This window comes from Penaeus monodon, chromosome 30 (assembly GCF_015228065.2).
Source record: "Penaeus monodon isolate SGIC_2016 chromosome 30, NSTDA_Pmon_1, whole genome shotgun sequence".
In the NCBI taxonomy this organism is placed as follows: Eukaryota; Metazoa; Arthropoda; class Malacostraca; order Decapoda; family Penaeidae; genus Penaeus; species Penaeus monodon.
Window position 1 is genome coordinate 19,993,821 of NC_051415.1, and position 4,271 is coordinate 19,998,091.

Below are 4,271 nucleotides of genomic sequence, written 5' to 3' on the forward strand. Positions count from 1 at the left end.
GAGAGAGTTCAAAAAGGGAGCACGGTGGGAGGGGGAATGATCAAAATGTGAGTACGGGGGAGGGGGCGAAGTTGAAAGACGGGGGAGGGGGACATTTGAAGGACGGAGGGAGGGGGAAGTGAGGAAAAGAGGCGTAGGCGAGTAAATAAAGAGAAAGAAGAAGAGGAAAGAAAAGAGAAGAAAGTGAGAGAAAAGAAATAAAGAAGAAGAAGAGAAGAGAAAGTGAGGAAGAGGGGGTGGAAGCACCAGCCAAAAGGGGAAGACGGGGGAGGGAGAGGGAGAGAAGTGAGGACGAGGAGGGGGGAGTGAGGATAAGATGCGGCGAGGTGAGAATGTGAGGAAGAAGAGGGAGAAGGGAGGGACGGGGGGTAGGGAGGAGCAAGTGAGGAAACCGGTGGAGAGGGGGAATTGAAGACGGGGGGGAGGTCTGGGGAAGTCCCATAAGTGACGTGAAGACGGGGAGGGAGGGGGAAGTGTTGAGGCAAACAGGAGTGGAGGGGCGAGAAGTTGCCCCAGGAAAACAAGAGGGAGGAAGGGAGGAAGGGGAGGGAGAAGTGAGCTGGGACGAGGGAGGGGGGGAGCGTGAGGGCGTCTAAAAGAGGGAGGGGAGAGAAGTGTGAGGAGAGGGAGAGAAGGGAGGACAGGGGAGGGAAGGAAGGTGAGGAGAGGGAGGGAGAAGGTCGAGGGACGATGGGAGGCGAGCGAGGAAGGGAGGGAAAAGGATGGGAAAGGGGAAATGAGGAAGAGGCGAGCTGGGAAGCGAGGAAAAAAGAAGGGGATCCTGGGGAAGTGTTGAGAGGACGAGGTTAGAGGGGAGAAGTCGAGTGAAGACGAGGGAGAAGGGAGGACGGGGGATGGGGAATTGAGGAAGAGGGAAGGTCGGACAGTGGGGGTTCCATAAGAGGGGAGAAGGGAGGACGGAGGGAGGGCGGGACGGGAGCGAGGAAGAGGGAGGGACGTGGGCTGTGTGGAGATGAGAGAAGAAAACGGGATGGTGAAGGTCATCTGTAGATAGGGAGAAGAGGGAGGAAGAGGGGAGGGAGGAAGGAGGAAGAGGGAGAAGGGACGGCACGACAGGGAGGGGTGGAAAGTTGAGGACGAGGGAGGAGAAGGGAGGACGAGGGAGGGGCAAGAAGTGCGGAAAAGAGGGAGGGGAAGTTTGTCTGGAGGCAAGAATGGGGAGAGAAACAAGCACAAAAATTGTGAGGGCGGACGAGGGAGGGGGAGTTTGAGGACGAGGGAGGGGGAACGACAGTGATCGGATGTACGAGGGAGGAAGTGTGAGGAAAGAGGGGAGCCCCCGGGGGAAGTGAGGACGAGGGATGTCGGGCCGGGAGAAGTGAAGGTGGCAACGGGTAAGACGAAGAACCGGAAGAGGGAGGTGGAGAAGTGTGAGGACGAGGGAGGCGGTGGGGAGGAGAAGGGAGGCACGAAGGGAGAGGCGAGAAGTGAGGGCAGAGGAGAGGGGAGTTAGGGCCGTGGGGGGACGTCGAGGACGAGGTGAGGGGAGAAGACGTTGAGGTAAGAGGGAGAAGGGAGGACGAGGGGAGGGGGGGGAAGGATAGAAGAAGCGAGGGTTGGAGTCAAGGGAGGAACGGGCAAGAGGGAGGGGGGAGTGAGGACGAGGGAGGGAGAAGGGAGGACGAGGGAGGGAGAAGTGAGGAAGAGGGAGAAGGGAGGACGAGGGAGGGAGAAGTGAGGACGAGGGAGGGAGAGAAGGCGAGGAACGAGGGGAGGGAGAATTAAGTTGGAGGACGACTGGAGGAGAACATAGAATGAGGAACGAGGAGAGGGACGGGGAATATGTGAGGAAGACGGGGTACGGGTGGGAGGGGAGGAAAGTGAGGAGGAAGATTTACACTCCCCCCGGGAGGGGGTGGAAGTGCAGAACGATCGGGAGAGGGGAGGTGAGGGGGGGGGGGCCGAAGGGAAGAAAGAGAGGGGGAAGTTGAGGACGAGGAGAAGGGAGGACGAGAGCGAGGGGAAGGGAGGACGCGGTTGAGGGAAGGGGAAGTGAGGGACGAGGGATGGGAGTAAGTGAGTGAGGGGTGAGAAGGGTAGGACGATGGGAGGGAGGAAGTGAGGACGAGGGAGGAGGGGAGGGGGAAGTGAGGACGAGGGAGGGGGAGAAGGGAGGACGAGGGAGGGAGAAGTGAGGAAGAGGGAGAAGGGATGGCACCGAGGTCGAGGGGGAAGGTCGAGTGACGAAGGGGAGGGGGACGTGAGGACGAGGGAGGGAGAAGGAATGAGGGACGCACGGACGATGGCGAGAATGGAGGTGGGAAGGTGAGACGTGAGGCAGAAAAAGCGGGCGTGAGAAGGCAGGGACTAAGAGAAGAAATGAGAGAGGGATTAAGGTGAGGACGAGGGGAGGGGGATTAGAAAAGTGAGGACTGAGGGGAGGGAGAATGGAGGACGAGGGAGGGAGAAGGGAGGACGAGGGGAGGGGGAAAGGTCTGACGGGACGGAGGGAGAAGTGAGGACGAGGAGAGGAAAGGGAGGACTGAGGGAGGGGGAACAAAGTGTTTTTTGAGGAAGAGGGAGGGGGAAAGTGAGGACGAGGTGGGCCTAGGGGGAAGGGAGGAAGACGGGAGGGAGGAAAGTGAGGACGAGATGCATGGAGAAGGAAGGAAAGTCGGGAGGGCGGAAAGTGAGGAACGAGGGAGGGAGAAGGGAGGACGATGGTGGAGAAAGGCAATGAGGGAGGGGGGGGAAGAGAGGGAGACCGAGGGATGGGAGAAGAGGAGGACGAAGGCGAGTGGACGAAGAAGGGAGGACGAGGGTGAGGGGGGGAACGTGAGGCCGATTGGTGAGGGAGACTAAGGGAGGACGAGGGAGGGAGAAGGGAGGACGAGGGAGGGGGAAGTGAGGAAGAGGGAGGGAGAAGGGAAGACGGAGGGGGTGGGAGCAAAGTTCACCAAGTGACGACGAGGTGAGGCGAGAAAGGTGAGGAGAAGGCGAGAAGGAGAGGACGAGGGAGGGGGAGAAATGAGGGAGGGGGGGAAAACCGGGAGGACTAAGAGTGAGATGAGAAGGGAGGACGAGGGGAGGGGAAGGAGGGACGAGGGAGAAGGGAGGAAAGAGGGGATGGGGGAAAGTGAGGACGACGGGAGGGGGGAGAAGTAGGGGTACGAGGGAGGGAGAAGTGAGGACGAGGAGCGGAAGGAAGGGGAGGACGAGGGAGGGGGAAGTGAGGCCGGAGGGGGAGGGGAGAAGGGGGGGAGGTACGAGGAGGGGGAAGTGAGGACCGAGGCGAGGGGGGGGGGATAAAGTTGAGGACGACAGGGAGGGCAGGAAGGGAGGAAGAGGGAAGAAGGGAGGACGAGGTCGAGGGGGGAAGGAAGTGAGGGAAGAGGGAGAAGGGGAGGACGAGCGGAGGGAGAAGGTGAGGACGAGGGAAGGGAGAGAAGAAGTGAGGACGAGGGAGAAGGGAGGACGCGAGGCGAGGGAGAAAGTGAGGTGAGGGGGATGGGAGACGCGGAGAAAGTTGAGGACGAGGCGAGGGGGAGGAAAGTGAGGACGAGGGAGATTAGTGAGGGACGAGGGCGCGGGGAGAAGGCCGAGGACGATGGAGGAGAGGAGCGAGGACGAGGGAGGGGAAAGAGAGGACGAGGTCGAGGCGGAGAATGAGACGAGGTGTTGAGAAGGGAGGACGTAGGCAGGGAGAAGGAGGACGAGGGAGGGAGAAGGGAGGATTTTACGAGGGAGGGGAGAAAGTGAGGAAAGAGGGAGAATGTCGACGGACGAGGGGGAGAGGGAGGGAAGGAGGACGAGGGAGGGAGATCTTCAGTTCGCGGACAAGGCGAGAAGGGAGGACGAAGGGAGGGAGAAGGGAGGACGAAGGGAGGGAGAAGGGAGGAAAGAGGGAGAAGGGAGGACGAAGGGAGGGGGAGTGGAGGACGAGGTGAGAAGGGCGAGGACGATGGAGGGGGGAAGTGAGGTACGAGGTGAGGAGGTAGAAGGCGGAGGACCGAGGGAGGGGGGAAAGGGAGGGAAGAGGGAGGGGGAAGAAGGGGGAGACGACGGGAAGGGGGAGAAAGAAGTGAGGACGATGGGAGTCAAGGCGAGAAGGTGAGGACGAGTTGTCTGTGAGGGAGAGTGAGGGAAGGGGAGGGAGAAGGGAGGACGAGGGAGGGAGAAGGGAGGAAGAGGGAGGGAGATGTGAGGAAGAGGGAGGGAGAAATGAGGACGTGGGAGGGAGAATGAGGGAGAAAGGATGAGGAGTGAGGGAGCAATGTGAAAGATGGAGGCTCGATTACGTTGTGGATCTA

The 4,271-nt window shown here is 60.5% G+C and overlaps 1 protein-coding gene across 1 annotated transcript in view; it reads right to left on the minus strand.

The window, feature by feature from the left end:
- The window catches only part of LOC119592376 (villin-1-like), a 108,943-nt gene that overhangs the window by 16,584 nt on the left and 88,088 nt on the right, over positions 1–4,271 (minus strand). The window lies entirely within an intron of this gene.